Source organism: Hippocampus comes, unplaced genomic scaffold (assembly GCF_001891065.2).
Source record: "Hippocampus comes isolate QL1 unplaced genomic scaffold, H_comes_QL1_v1.1 scaffold4, whole genome shotgun sequence".
Taxonomy (NCBI): Eukaryota; Metazoa; Chordata; class Actinopteri; order Syngnathiformes; family Syngnathidae; genus Hippocampus; species Hippocampus comes.
This window is the reverse complement of record NW_017805380.1, coordinates 331,613-346,305: the sequence shown is the minus strand read 5'-3', so window position 1 is coordinate 346,305 and position 14,693 is coordinate 331,613. Positions and strand designations below refer to the sequence as shown.

The 14,693-nt window shown below is 42.9% G+C and overlaps 1 long non-coding RNA gene across 4 annotated transcripts in view; it reads left to right on the top strand.

Annotated features, from left to right (window-relative positions):
- LOC109517510 (uncharacterized) overlaps nucleotides 1-14,693 on the top strand; it is a 183,758-nt gene that overhangs the window by 149,869 nt on the left and 19,196 nt on the right. For 3 of the 4 annotated variants that reach the window (XR_002168557.1, XR_002168560.1, XR_002168559.1), the window contains exon 5: nucleotides 10,589-11,145. This is a non-coding gene — a long non-coding RNA (uncharacterized LOC109517510). Of the gene's footprint in view, nucleotides 1-10,588; nucleotides 11,146-14,693 lie in introns of those variants that run through there. The other variant, XR_002168558.1, reaches the window with a different exon arrangement.

Below are 14,693 nucleotides of genomic sequence, written 5' to 3'. Positions count from 1 at the left end.
CTACCCCCACCCCCACCGTAAAGGTTTAGCTGCAGTTTACAAAGTTACTCAGGCTAACGTGGAGCTGCAGGCTGAAGTGCAGACAACTGAAATCTCCACATGTATCCCATTATCCCAACCATCCGCATTTTCTTCTCAAATAAAATCCATGAAAAAACAATGGCATATTTTTGGGGGCCTGTGGCTACCCTTTTTAACTTGCCACAAGTTTTGATCTGGGTTAGTGCTAACTATTTCAGTAAATCTCCCTGATTGATTACAGGTAAGTCTGCAGTATATCTGCTCCACAAGGAACTAGAAATCTAGAAAGAGCCAGTCACATTTATTGGGGTTCCCAAATAAAGAAATTGGGAATTTGGTGTTATGACATGCTATGCGTGAGCAGGAACACACCCCAAAAAAAAGAAATATTGGATTGATATTGGCATGTTTCAGAAACAAAATGAAGAGGCCTTGGCCTTTCTTTTTCTTTGTTTTCCTGGACATCCCTGCCGTAATGAGTCACAATTCGTATTGGAATTCTCAAGCAAAATACGACATAGTTCAGTGGCATATAATGTCATGAAAACGAAACTTAACTCAGGAAAGAGAATGCTTCCGTGCAGCGTTGAAAAGGTCATATTCAAACATCAAAGTCCAATGATTAATTTTCCACCAAACTTTACAAACTCTCTGGAAATGTCTGAAAATGCAATTTGCAGACATATGGAGCACCAATGGCAGAAGGTTTGGGGGGGGCCCCCCGCCGGTGTAAGAAAGTTGAGATGCTCAGAACATTGAATTGCTGCAAGTCTGGGCTTTATTCCAGAAAGCCTGAAAACGTTCCATGTCGATCCGTCATTCTCCCAAGTTTAGTCCCCTTAATTAGCGAGCCACTCACCACGGAATCAGGTGGTTGCAATTAGAGAAAATTAGCCCCCCACCCATCCCACCCCCCTAATATGATTATTATATAAAGTATTTTATGAGGATTGCTGGTGGTGTTTTGCTGAATATACGCCAGACAGGATGCAACATTTTATACTGGCAGACAAATTATCCATTTGCATCTTAAAAGGAGCTCGTTGGCTATTTTGCAATTCTTCATCAGCACAATTAAGCCCGTTTATTCCTTCCAAGTTTTTTTCCGAAACTTCCCCTTTTCCTCGGCCGGCCAGCTCCGCGTCAGCGCGAGAGTGCTGCATCATCTGATTTCATAAAGGAGCCAACTAATTTAATAATAAATTCCAGCTCCGCCACAGAGGTCGTTGTGTTGACTTACGGAACAAATCCATTTAATTTTCAAGTAAACAATCAACACTTGTTGATCTAATTAGAAAATGTAAGCAGATTATAAGAGCTGTGGACACATAAATGCAAATTATCGATACTGAAATCTGAAAACATCTAGAAAAAAAAGTGAAATGTCAAATCGAGAATAAATAAAGGAGAATAAATATTTGTTTGGGAATTCTGGGGGGACTTTAATAATTCTTTGCAGAAGCGTTTCGTTGTCCAAAGTACGCAATTTTTGAGGGTTCTGTATTTTGATTTTTTTTTTCTCAAATTTGACCAATGCAACTTTGATGAGGATCTCAAAATTCATTCTTTCAGGGACAGCGGTCACTCCAGTAGACAGCCTATCATGTTATCGAGTTACAGGTTAACGTTATTGGTGCATGAAAGGGTTAGTTTTAAATGCAAACTTTTTCCAATGTCCCTTTCATTGCTTCTACTTGGTCACTGCTGAATTTGCTGGCAAATATTCCAGTAAGTCTCGGTAGACTGGACGCCGGTCTTTCTGAGTCGAGTCCTACTTGGAAATGAGTTCCCTGTGGAGTTACTGGAGGAATAGTGCGAGCAGGTGATCTCACCTGCGGCATTGTTGCTACTTTGTGAAGTCCTTCGGATTCAATTGTCAATGCCCCCCCGCCACCCCCGCCCCCGCGGCTTTGATACAGTTGCTTGGATACCACGTCCACCTGGACCAGCATATGTCGCAGCATGCTGCTCTTCATGTAAAACAGACGCTCGGCCTAAACAGTTTTCTCAAACTCCCCCTCCGTCTTATACTCTATTGATACCTCACTTTTTTTTTTTTTTTTGGGTCCAGCTAAGCCTTTAAACCTAAAACGTTGCTCTCTGATGAAGCTGCCCAGCCCACGTCCAGCTCTAATCGCTTCTGCAGACCATCTGAGGGTAAACGTCTGGCCGAGGCAGCCTGTGGAGGCCACAGTGAGAGAAGGCGAGGAAGCTGGATGGAATAATTATAAGCTAGGTGATGGATGGGTCATAGCCCGTGACTGACAGGAGGCATTCGGGTTAGGGTTAAACGGGCCAAACCCTGGGAGACTTAATAATACACAAGAAAAGAGTAACCGAGATGAAGATCATTTGACTGGCCGACGTGGAAAGGCCACCGTGGTTTCATCGTACGACAACAAGCGTTGATATAATAAATGATCGGGTCAAACGGCCGTTCCTTCCCTCGGTACAACGCTATTAGCATACCGTATTTTCCGTACTATATGGTGCACTAAAAGCATTCAATTTCCTCAAAAGCCGATAGTGCGCCTAATAATCCGATGCACCTTATATATGGATAAATATTCTTATTTCTTGGACTTAGTATTTTAAAGTGCTTTGTTACAGCTGTAGTGGTTGTGGAAGCTGTATATAAACTGGATTGTATTGTATTCCCTTCAGCGTAGCTCCATCTAGTGGATGCATAAGGCAACCACTCTTGGAGCTGCTATTCTATGCGCCTAAAAATACCGCGCGCCCTATATATGAAAACAGTTTTAAAATAGGCCATTCATTGAAGGTGCGCCTTCTACTCCGAAGCGCCTTGTAGTGCGGAAAATGTGGCTCTTTAAGACACTTCAGTGACATACACTTTTCTCCGTGTTAACATGTATTAAGAAACAATGAAAACTAAACAATTAGCCGTGCTACTCTTAAAGCCTTTTACACTGGCCGCCAGTCAGCTGTAGAACAGAATTTAAAAGTCTGCAACGAGTCTCAAAATCACAGAATGGTTTACGTCCTGAACACATTACTTTTATTATTTTCTTAACTATGTTTGCTCTACTAGTTTTTAGTCATCAGTCCTACTCACTGAAAGGTAAGCATGTGTTCTTTTGTGCTTTTTTTTTTCCATTCAGCAGCTCTTGAATAAAATACTAGCCAACGTTTATCAAAGCAATCCTATCAAGCCTCCAAAACCATTCACCGCCGATCGGACTTTTAAATGCAATTTATGTTATTATTATGATTAGCAGCATTTGGACTATTATTTCAAAGTGCTCTTTCAGATCAGCGTCACCCACTCGCACCTCGCAACATTTGTCTTTGGGAAGCAGCAGCTTTCGGGAGCAGGCGCATGAATAAAAGATGATTCGGCACGTCGTTTAGCCGATTCCGCATCAAATGTGGTCGGTGCGTCTCGCTTGAATAATGTAGATAGGTCCCGTCGAAAAAAGGTCAGCGGATATTACCTTTCATTTTGAGATTCTCTGCGTTTTCTCCAAACACGTGGAGTCTATAATGCAAACGGCGTGAAGTCAGCAGGCCTCTCGGTAGACGCCCACGTAGAAACGGATCAAAAGATACTTTGGTGAAATTACACAAGTGTACAAAGTGTCTGTTTGACTTTTGTCCTTTCTTAAAAGCAAACATGGCTGCAGGACATTCTTATTTATCTCCACAAAAGCGGTCACGTTTTTATCGGCGATGAATTGTCCATTTCCTTTTTTTTTTGTTTTGCTTTTACTTATCACTTAGAACTTTGTGAGTTCCATTGTTGAGCACCTCGGAGGTTGTACAGTGTGGAGGTTAAGCTAACAGTTATGGAAAAATGTTTTGTTTTGTTTTGTTTTTTTACTTGTATGATCGAGCAATTACAAAACGGTTATTAAAATCGCTCCCTGCTCCTTCTCCATTAAATATCTTTCAAACCTTGCAAAAAAGTCAATAGTTTTACTTCGCTTCTAGTTTTATTGTGCTTTCTTATACAATCACTCACTTCTCTTTACATTTCTAGGAGATTTAGGAATGTTGGCGCGTTGCTTAAAATTCCACGGAATTTTTTAACTCTTTCGGGGACAGCGGTTACTACAGTGGACAGCTTATCATGTTATCATGTTACCAGGTTATCAGGTTACAGGGTGCATGAACGGGTTCATCTTTTATTGGAGCCCAGAATAAATTGATTTGACATTGTTTCACATGAGGAAAAAAAATGGAACGATTGGCAAGTTAGCGAACATGACGCAAAACTTTGGAGGGTGGCATTTTTCCATTCTGCTTCTTATTATATTTTGTTGAGGATCCACACTCATGGCTTCTCTAAAAGTATCATTAATTTTGTTGAAAATGCACACGTCAACGTTTGCTATTGTCGCAATATCAAACCAAATTTTAGCTACATCTGATCCAGGCGTCACATTTGTCAACGATTTAAATCTGTCCATGTTTCTTTCCAGTACACAAAGTACCTCAGCTCTTCCTCAAACGCATGGGAAATATCATTTGACATTTCAACAAGAAACCGTTTTGTTTTTTTAATGAGAGCGGAGATTGAGTTTAGCAAAGTGCAAATCGAGGATGGACAAAACAATGCACATACAGATTTCCCTCTGAAGTTATCCTGAGCAATGAATCTACACCAAGTTGCTGAATGTTTCTGTTAAATCGCAGATAAGAGTGAAATAATTTCTGCCCATTCGTATTCATTTCAGATCAATAAGTCCCATTGTGCCATCAATCATCTTCTGGAGCTACATAACTCCGTAACATTTTGCACTAAAATGAACAATTCACGGAACTGTTTGAAATCGCCTATATTGCCTTTTGTGTTTTGTTATGAGTTAATGACACCCGCGCAAGAGCAATTAGGAGGTGAGGCCAATGATGCGTCGTCATGGGGATCCCGCTCAGGGAGTTCTGCTCCCGTCAACATAGATTAATTCAGCTCGGCAACCCAACTTATTTGTCCCTCGGAGGCCCGACGTGTCACTTGCACTTTGCGTCACATCAAAGAAGAGATTTTAAGAAGATGTGATTGACAGGTGCTCTGGGTAGTCAAAGTCAGCAAGGGGTTGTTAAGTCGTCAAACCCTTTAACCAGATGGCTCTGAAAAGCATTTCTCAAAATCAGCGCCAGACGGATCTTTGACAGGTGCTTATCCATGTGACATTTCCAACGGCTGTGACGTGTTTTTTTTTTTTTTGACACGTCACGGGTCAATGTGGACATCCTGTTAAGTGCCACCGAAGCAGATTGCCTGGATGGTCCCACCTGTCGCTAATGGGAACAAGATAGAAGGCAGGAACAAGAGAGCTGGAGAATACCGGAATGAAGAGCGGCAAAATATTGGACTAATGCACAAAATGGATCCTTCATGGGGGCACAGAACTGAAGCTCTTTAAATGTAAAACATTTCTTTTAGCCTTCAGGGTTCCATTTTTCAGTCTAATTATGAGGATAGGTGCAACGTTTCTTAGCTCCTTATGGAGCTGGCATCCATCAATGATTGACACTGACACATTTCTAACAAGTCACTAAATATTAATTGCTCCCTTCAAAACAAAAGGACCAGGATTTAGTGTTCAACTTGGTGCTCGGTGATCTTGACCAGACTTCATTTTCCTTTACTTACTTGTCGTTAAAAACATATCGATGTATCTGGCACAACAATGCCTGAGGTACGTGAGGTTAAATTGGAGTCTCAAGTCAAACACCAAATCGGAGTTCAACAACAACAAAAATTGGGCGATGATGTTCACCTGTTCTGAGTTTGTTCTGAGAGGCCTCAGCGTAGAGAATTTCTTTCAAACCAGAATGTCACGGAGAAATGTGGCACAGGCATCACAGTCCGAGGTAAAGACATTTTTTTAAAATCAGCACCAAAAATATGTTGAGGGACACATTATGCCAGGTCTGATTAAAATTTGCTGTTGTGCAGTGTAATTTAAAGGAATTAAATGGGAGACTATTAGCAAGTGTGCCCCTGAAGAAGTTGGCCAAGTCTAACTTCAGATCGATTTGTGCTCAGGTTTGTAGTCCAGTGTGCAGCCGTCGGTGCAATCAGCTGGCCGAAGTCTTGTCAGTCGTCTGTTTTCCCTCCAGTGGCTTTGTCCTGTCAGCTTTGAAATCACTTCTATCACCGTCGGCGTCTTTGGCTCTCGCCTTCAATATTCATCCGGTCCTCTCGCTGCTCGTCATAGTGGCCAATACGGAGGCTGTCTCCACACATTAGAGTTCAATAAAAGTCCTGTTAGGGCGCAGCGAGTGGCGCGTTTGTCAAAGCGAGGACGACGCACTTGCGCACAATGTGAATCTGCCTTAATGACGCGAATGACACAAACACCCGCACAACACACAGTATGTTCAGACAGACAATATAGCAATGCTCACGTACTCTTTATCCTTTGCGAAGATCTTGCTTCTGCTGAAGCCGTCTTTTTGTACTTTGTACACGAGGATAAGCAGTTCAGAAAATGGAGGGATGAATCGCTGCATTATACTGCCCCTGGTGGCCAAGATGCTCACACCAGAAGGAGCGGCATTCAAATGTCCATTGAATTCCAGCTAAAATGTGGCAAAATGTCCTTTTATTCTGTGCAGTCACAATACAAACGTTTTATTTCAAATTTTGGGTGGCTGAAACGGATGAATTAATTCATTTTAATGGAGAAAGGTGACTTGATATTTTTTTTTTACTTGCGATTTGCGTTAGGACTGTGGTCACGGAACCAGTTCAGATCTTAACACACCGCTGAACGTACAGGCCCGGTGGGCTGCTGGTTAGCATGTCGGCGTCACAGTGCGAAGGTGCAGGGTTCGATTCCAGCTTCCTCGGGCTTCCTGTGTGGAGTTTGTATGTTCTCCCCGTGCCTGCTTGGCATTTCTTCGGGTATTCTGGTTTCCTCCCACATTCCAAAAACATGCATGGCAGGTTAATGGAACACTCTAAATTATTCCTAAGTGTGAGTGTGAGCGCGGATGGTTGTTCGTCTCTGTGTGCCCTGCGATTGGCTGGCAACCGGTTCAGGGTCCGCCCCGCCGACTGCCTGAAGTCAGCTGGGATAGGCTCCAGCACGCCCGTGACCCTCATTGGGATAAAGCGGCTCAAATAGCGGATGGATGGATGGAAATCTCCAATACTTTGTGAGATTTTGTTTCAAAATCATATATCAGCAGTCATTCAGTACTTAATTGTCCCATAACCGCAGTCATGAACTACACCTACAAAAGATCCAACGTCAAGCAAAAGATATTCACAAATATTTTGTTTGGGACAAAAAGATACAAACCGCTCTAGGTATGATTTCATGCAGATGTGCACCACTGCAGGATGCGACCACAATATTAAACATACGTTGGCGTTAAACAAATACCTCTCACACAGTGTCAGTCAAAACTGGGCAAGAGTGCATAATGTATTGCATTTATCATGCCGTTTTGAAGATGCTTTTTAACCTCATTTACAGTCCCCACAACCTCTCATTGGCACACGCACATTCACAGGCTCTATGGTGAATAAACATCTGGCTTGTGTTACCTTGTGCTGTATGATTTACGGTCCGCGGCAGAAGGTTGAAACTTTAGCCGCACGTAGCACAGTGCGCCGTTGCAATCAGGCTCGCCATCATCTGTTTATAGATCGGCTCGGCCAGCTGTTGAACACTTCCATTTGAACCCTGCTCATTTCCTGGCCGTAGACGAAAGAGGACTTTCCTTTTTTTCCTTTTTTTTTGTGTCGAGAGTGGCAATGCATTACCTGAAATGCTCTTTGAACTGGCTACAAAAGATAAATGCTGCGTGTCGCTATTTTGTTAAAGCTAACTTTTGCTTATTTTTTTTTGGGTGTGCGTTGAACCAGATACAGTTGTGCGGAACCCAAAAAACAAAGGCAAATTACAACAAAAAAAATGACTGGTGGTAAAGTATTTTTGTCTTTGAATCAGTCACGTTTTCCACTTAAATACTCAATGAAACTTTTTTTTGTGTAAATGTATTTGAACAACTAAACTTTTTTTTTTTTCTGTTCTGAATATCATTTACATCATTTTGCGCAAAAGATCGAATTGCTTAACCTTGCCTGTGCATTTACAAACAAGCCAGCTGCGGCATTATCACGCTTATAATCCTTCTTACCAAGTAAATTCCCACACAGTCTTTCAGAGGACCAAAAAATAGAAACCTCGTGTTGCGCTCCGAGGACCGAGTCTTATGTTTCAAACAAGAGTTCCAATAATTGCTCTAGTCTGGCGTGTCTGCGTTCAAGCATGCAACTGCACAAATTGAAACCCCACAAAGTAATCTTTGATTCATTTAATCATTGAAGTCGATTTGCCCAGTGGGCTAAAATAATGATTTTTCGGATGGATCTGTATAAACGGACCGCATTCAAACGGCAATATCGTGAGACATTCTACTCTTCCTGTCCTGCACGTGGCTGAACTTGACTGACGCAAAGCACTATTCAAAGTGTAAATGAGCTGAATCGGAAAGTGCATTTTAGAGGGAGGGAGATATGAGAGGATGCTACAGAGTGAGAGAGAGAGCGAGAGAGGATGAGAAAGCAATGATGGTGTAAATCTCTCCGGGAGCATGTCGTCTCCTCCGTAATGGAAATGGAAAAATGCATTTTCATGATTCATGCTGGGCATTTCCACTTATAGTCTGCAAATCATTAGAGCACAAGATGTCATATTTCTGTGGCCTAAATGGCAACTGAAGTGTTCAAATGCATGGAAAGGGGGCGGGGGGTTGAGGGGGGGTGGAGATGCGGGTGCAAAAGCCAGAGCCAAACTGAGAAGGATGAAGAATATGAAGAAGAAGGGCGGAGATTGACGAGTGGTTTTCGACGCAAAGTTATCGTTTTGACTTCTGGCTCTCGTCGTGACGATGAGGCACACTTGAAACAATTCACAGTCGCACCTTTGCTTATATTGGTGTAAACGGCTACACATGCAAGACACGATGAAGTTTGTCAAAACCGCAAACAGACGACTCCAAATAAGACGCTGGGAAGTCTCTGCTATATACCACATGAATGACCCAGGTCAAATCGCTGTGCAGTATTGTTGTTAGCGTTGTACAATTCGATATCACCATACTGAGAGCTATTCCAGTTTTTTTTTTTTTTAAACCCTCTGAGCTCGATAATGTTACCCAAATATGAAGGACGCAAGCTTATGTTTTGAAATTTTAAAGCTTAATAGTAGCACTCTGCCTCACCGCCGGATTTGCATATTTAATTAAAGCCCTCCGGTTCCGTCCTACGACTTCCACGACTTAAAGTGACACCGTCCATGGGTCGGCAGCTCTTTGGGACAATTTAAATCATCATTAAATTGAGCCATGATTGCTTGCGCCAGTTTGGAGGACACTAAGGTCACACTGCTAATATTTATGCTCATTCTAGCATATATAAAGGGACTATAAATCATATTTTCCGACAGAGAACGAGTACTGAAGTCGTGCAAATGTGACCCGTGGGACCAGCTGAGCTCTGATTGGAGGAGGAGAACATATCATCCTGATTTCTCTTATGTGAAATCAAAGCCTGCCTCTCATCAAGCTCCACCAAAAATTAAGTGTATTCTTATGATATTTATAAGTAATGTTTCACGAGAAGTATCTGTAAAAGTACAGTGAAAACCCACACATCCTTTTTCTTTGGCCAGAAAAAGAACGAGCCTAAACAACGTTCATAGCAGTAGAATAAGGAACTCCGTCCCACGTTCTCCGTGTTCCTTTCGCATCCCGAAAATATTCCAGTTTGTCCACAGGTGTGACTGCGGTTGTGAAGGTGTGTCTTAACGTGTCTCGCGATTGGCTGGCAACTAGTCCAGGGTGTGTGCCTCGTCTCTTTCCCAAAGTCAGATGAGTGGCTCCAGCTCAGCTGTGACCTGAATGAGGATACGCTCCTTCCAAAAATGGAGGGGTGACCTGTGAAATGAAAGAAAAGAGATTATTCTCCACATCTGACTCTTGAATGGATTGGCACTTATCCTGTCAAAGTGTTTTCCAAACCGCCTTTTTCTCCTCTCTGATGCCAGGTGAGGGCCGGCATTCGGAGCCGGTGGCCTACATAAAGCAAACCCGAATGACGGAGGCCAGTGAATTGTGCAGAAGGGAATCGGAGGAGCCAATTGAATACTTAAAAAGCAGTAACAAGGAAATCAGCCCATTCAGCAAAACTGTCAGCCGAGCGTGAACTTGGCAGCCTGTCTGCTGTCGTACTCGATGCTACATCCTTCCAAGTGTCTGAGCAATGGCGTGATTTGGAATCTATTTTACAATCGGCTGTCAACACTCGTGTGCAAACTCACCCATTTGAGGTACATCAGAGAATAGCGTCATCTCATTTGTTGCAGCTGTAATTTGTTTGGGGGAGGGGGGATGAGGGGATTCGATGACAATGGGGGATCAGGCTGACAGCAACCGTGGGAATGCAAGTGTACTGTATGTACCGAATGTGTGTGTGTGTGTGTGTGTGCGTGCCTAAGGATAAGCACTGTATGTTATCAACCGGAGAGCCTTTTTACTCTTTCGATTGGATTATTTACGTGTCTGCGCATGGCTCTCCTCATCACAGATGGCGCCACGGCGGATGCCAGCGCGATGATTCTTCCAACCTCCGCGGAGAGCCAGAATGAATTTAGGCGCTCTTGGACGAGCCGGATGACAGAATGAGGCACAAATTACACTTGTTAACGAAGGACAATGAGTGTGACTTGCAGCTGTCTAATCTCATATCTCTCAAGCACGCCGAGAACCCGGAGGAGGAGATCTGCCGCTCGGAGCCAAGAACACACGCTCGTTCATGGGCCGTCATCTGCCTTGGAGATCTGGCATGTCAGATAGCACACAACGGGTGAACATAACGTTATTTATTTTCTTGTTTTGATTGTGTTCAACCGTCAAAAGATGAAGCTATTTTACTGAATCGGAAAGATTTTGATTGTTCTCTTACCTTTTACATGTAAAAGTCAAGCTTGAGTCAGAAATTTGTGACAGGTCATTATTATCTGGAGCATGTACCCTTGTTCGCGTCGTGGCTAAGCGGGAGTTTATCCTCGCTGGCATTGGGCACAAATCGACATCCAACCATTCACACTGACTTTGACACTTATGTGAGAGTCTTCAATGAACCTGACAGGGAGTTTATCCTCGCTGGCATTGGGCACAAATCGAGTCTTCAATGAACCTGATGTGATTTTTGGCGTCGATGTGTAAGAAAAAGAGAGAAAATGCAAATACCTCACTTGACTGGCTTAGCATAGGCTAGCGATAGAGGCTACAGCGGGTTAGCATCGGCTAGCGATAGAGGCTAAAGCGGGTTCTGACAAAATTTAGGTTACGGAGTGTCGACAAATGTGGTAGTAAGGTGAAGTATATTTCCTGTATATTTAAAAGGTATTTTGGTTTTCAACATAAGCATGTATTTCAGGCATTTCAAATGATTTGTACACTTGCTGGTTAAAATATTAGTTCCCTAGCATAAGCGTACCTAATCATTCACGTTTATGATGTAGCGTGTTCATGATTCCCACCAACCGGGTGATTCCCACCCTTATCATATAAATCTTTCCTAAAAATAAAAAACAAGCACTGCTTGCTGATGTTTACTTTTTTTGGCATTGTGAGAAGCTGCACTATGAATGCACCATGGCCTCCAGAGTTTCGGGGGCCAATCGCAAGAAGCATGGATGTGAGATATTAGTGTATTCAGCCCGGCGCGTGTAGCCAAAAGCAATGACTCGTGTGTTTTTTTTTCCTGAGAAAAGTTTGCTGTTATAATAACCTCACAGGACCAAGTTGAATTATTTTAACTTCAGGATGTGATTTATTTTCTCCTCCTCTCTCATGATTGTGTTTAGGCTCAGTCAGCAACACTCTACGATATTTCCAAAGTCTGCTCAAAATATACGCTAAAACAGGTAGACTGGATGCTCCAAATTGCCTTTCATTGTGTTCTTGTCTGGCTCATTAGCCACACTAACCAGTTAAGGAAACTACACGAAACCATTAGAATACCAGTCAACTCCATTTTAGGGCTCATTTGCAGCACATATAAGCGATGTGGCATTGAGACCTCACACATGCGGATTGATAGATTCATCAAGCAAATGCAGCAAAAGGAAAACTGGGTCATCAACGAACCAAAGAGGTGCAAATGAAGAAAATAAACTGTAAAAGGTCGCTCAGCCTGTCTCTTACTAATGAGCCCGTAACTTTGGACTGCGTTAAGGCATCCAAAGTTGACCTTGCAAGCGCCCAGTCACATTTAATTACCGCAATGACTCAGCACGCGGGACAGCCAGCTTTGTCCTGCAGCACACCACCGCGCACGCTGTGAATACGAAAGCTCTGACATTTTGAGAAATCGGAGCAGAGCGGCAGTCGGAGGTTTGCACCAACTGTCTTCCTTGGCCTGGAATGTCGGGGCCCGTAATATTCGGCGCATTTCCTACATGGCTAATATCTTCTGGATTGTGTCTGAGCCAGGACAAATATGCTTATTTCCAGTACCGGAAGTTTGTTTACATTGACGTTTCCTTGACAATTTATGGAAAAACAAGAGAAGGAAGGAGGGGAAGCGTGAGAGTGATATGAGCGCCTCTGATAAATCACGAGACAGGCGACACTTTAAATACGGTTTGCATCGTAGTGGAGACTGCAAGGAATAAACAAATGATATTGTCAGAGTCAGTATCGGATGAAATATAGTTATCAAGCCACTTAGCTATTGAGTCACCTCAAGGCATTAAATCTGAAATGTATTCATGGATTCCTTAAATCTCCGTCATGTCAAAGTAGCATCACCATAATCCCCAAACTTGATTTACTGTCCTCAAGAATATATAATGTTGTTGTGTTTCTAATGGCATCGTTCAGTATTTTTTTTTTTTGTCACGTTTTTCTGACAGAGCCCCTCATGATACTGAAAAGCTCTGTTGCTATTCGCACCATTAGTCACAGAGGAAACATGATTCTGGGGTCCCCGGGCTATCAGCAACATGTGGGATCCTTCAAGGTTCTCTTCTCAGCCCCTTGTTTTTTGGCCCCACAAGCTTGTATTTGAGAGTGTTACTATTTTAATGTCATAAGTATGCAGATGATGGCATGAGAGTTTACATAAGAATTTATTAGTACAGTTAACTAATTAGGTGGTAGTTATACCAGTCATTGATAATGACAATGATCATAAATTTATAGTAGGTTATTGAATTAATTGATGCCCCGCAATGAGAGGCTCTAGCCAGCAGCTGTCTGTTGAGCTAACAGGCTTCCTGGGCTTGTCTCGTTCCTCCCAAACTAACAAGCACGTTAGATTTCAGAGGGGGGCGATTTCCTAAATGTCCCCCCTATAGTTGCCTTACGATGATCGAGTGACCTGCAGTTCAGCGTGTGGTCTGCCTTTTGCCCAAAGTCAGGCTGGGGTAGGCTCCAGGTGTTCATCACCCTGAACAAAATAAGTAATATAGAAAACGAATGCAATGACTTATTGTGTACAGATTTCTCTACACATACTATTTTTTTTTTTTAAGTCTTTTACCCCTGTATCAGGGATTTGGGCCTTTCTTGGGCAGGAGAAGCTGCAATACAGATGCATTTGCAAAGGTTTTTCCCGAAAGAAATCTACACCTCAGCCCAAAAATTGATATCGGTTGGGATGGACCACTAATGTTTTCCACATTTTGCTCCCTTCTGTAAGTATTTGTAAAGGTCATATTGCATTTTTTTTTTTCACACTAGGCTTTTGTTTGAGTCTATGTGCACACACAAACAGACACATGAGTGAGCACACACACACACACACACACACACACAAAATGAAAACACATGTTTCCATTTCGGCGGTTCTCATAGAAAAACTGTGTTGCTATTAGTAGTCCGCTGGATTGAACTCATCTCTGTTTCCCAGCTTGCAGCTCACTTTGGCTTTGCGTCAAACTGCTGCGGTTGCATTCCTGCGGACGATTTTGGACACGATGGGTGGACAGCTTGAGTTAACCCAACATTTTATGTGTATTTCGCCCCCCAAATCTATCGGTCAATCGGAAAACACTTAGAGAGAACACTTTGGATTGTTTTTGGACATCCCACATGAAAAGGGCAGACGTTTCAGTGATAAATATTGCGTGTTGGACGCGCCTGTCAACATGTAATAAAGCATTTGGGCTGCTGAAATCTCACTTTGTGGATTCACAGACGTCCGTTGTCAGTAAGCCTGTCACATTCCTCATCGTATTTTGACGTGAGAACAGCATTCTAGGAGACTAATATCCAGGTCAAGATGGATTTGTTGAGTGGAATGGATTCCCTTACGCTCTTTTGGCAATATTCTGGGCTCCGATCCCTTCTTTCTTACCCTGCTTTATCCTCGACCCTTTGCCTCACCCGGTGACTTGGACCACCTAGAACTGCTGGAAAGCCCCCCTGCCTACCTGTTGCATCCCTTACAAACATGCGTCAGTCAGCTCAGAATGAGTATCTTTCAGTCTTTCGGACTCTAAAGCATGAATTCTGACAGCTGTATAGGAAGGAAATACTTTGACAGGCAAAATATTTACACCTCGACAGCCTTAGTAATGGAGACCCCCCCCCAACAGGCTCCCCGTTGTGTCGGGCTCTGTAACTGCACCAGCATATTTTTTTTTCCTGTGTGCCAGCTGTGTGTCGTGTATTTTTTTTTT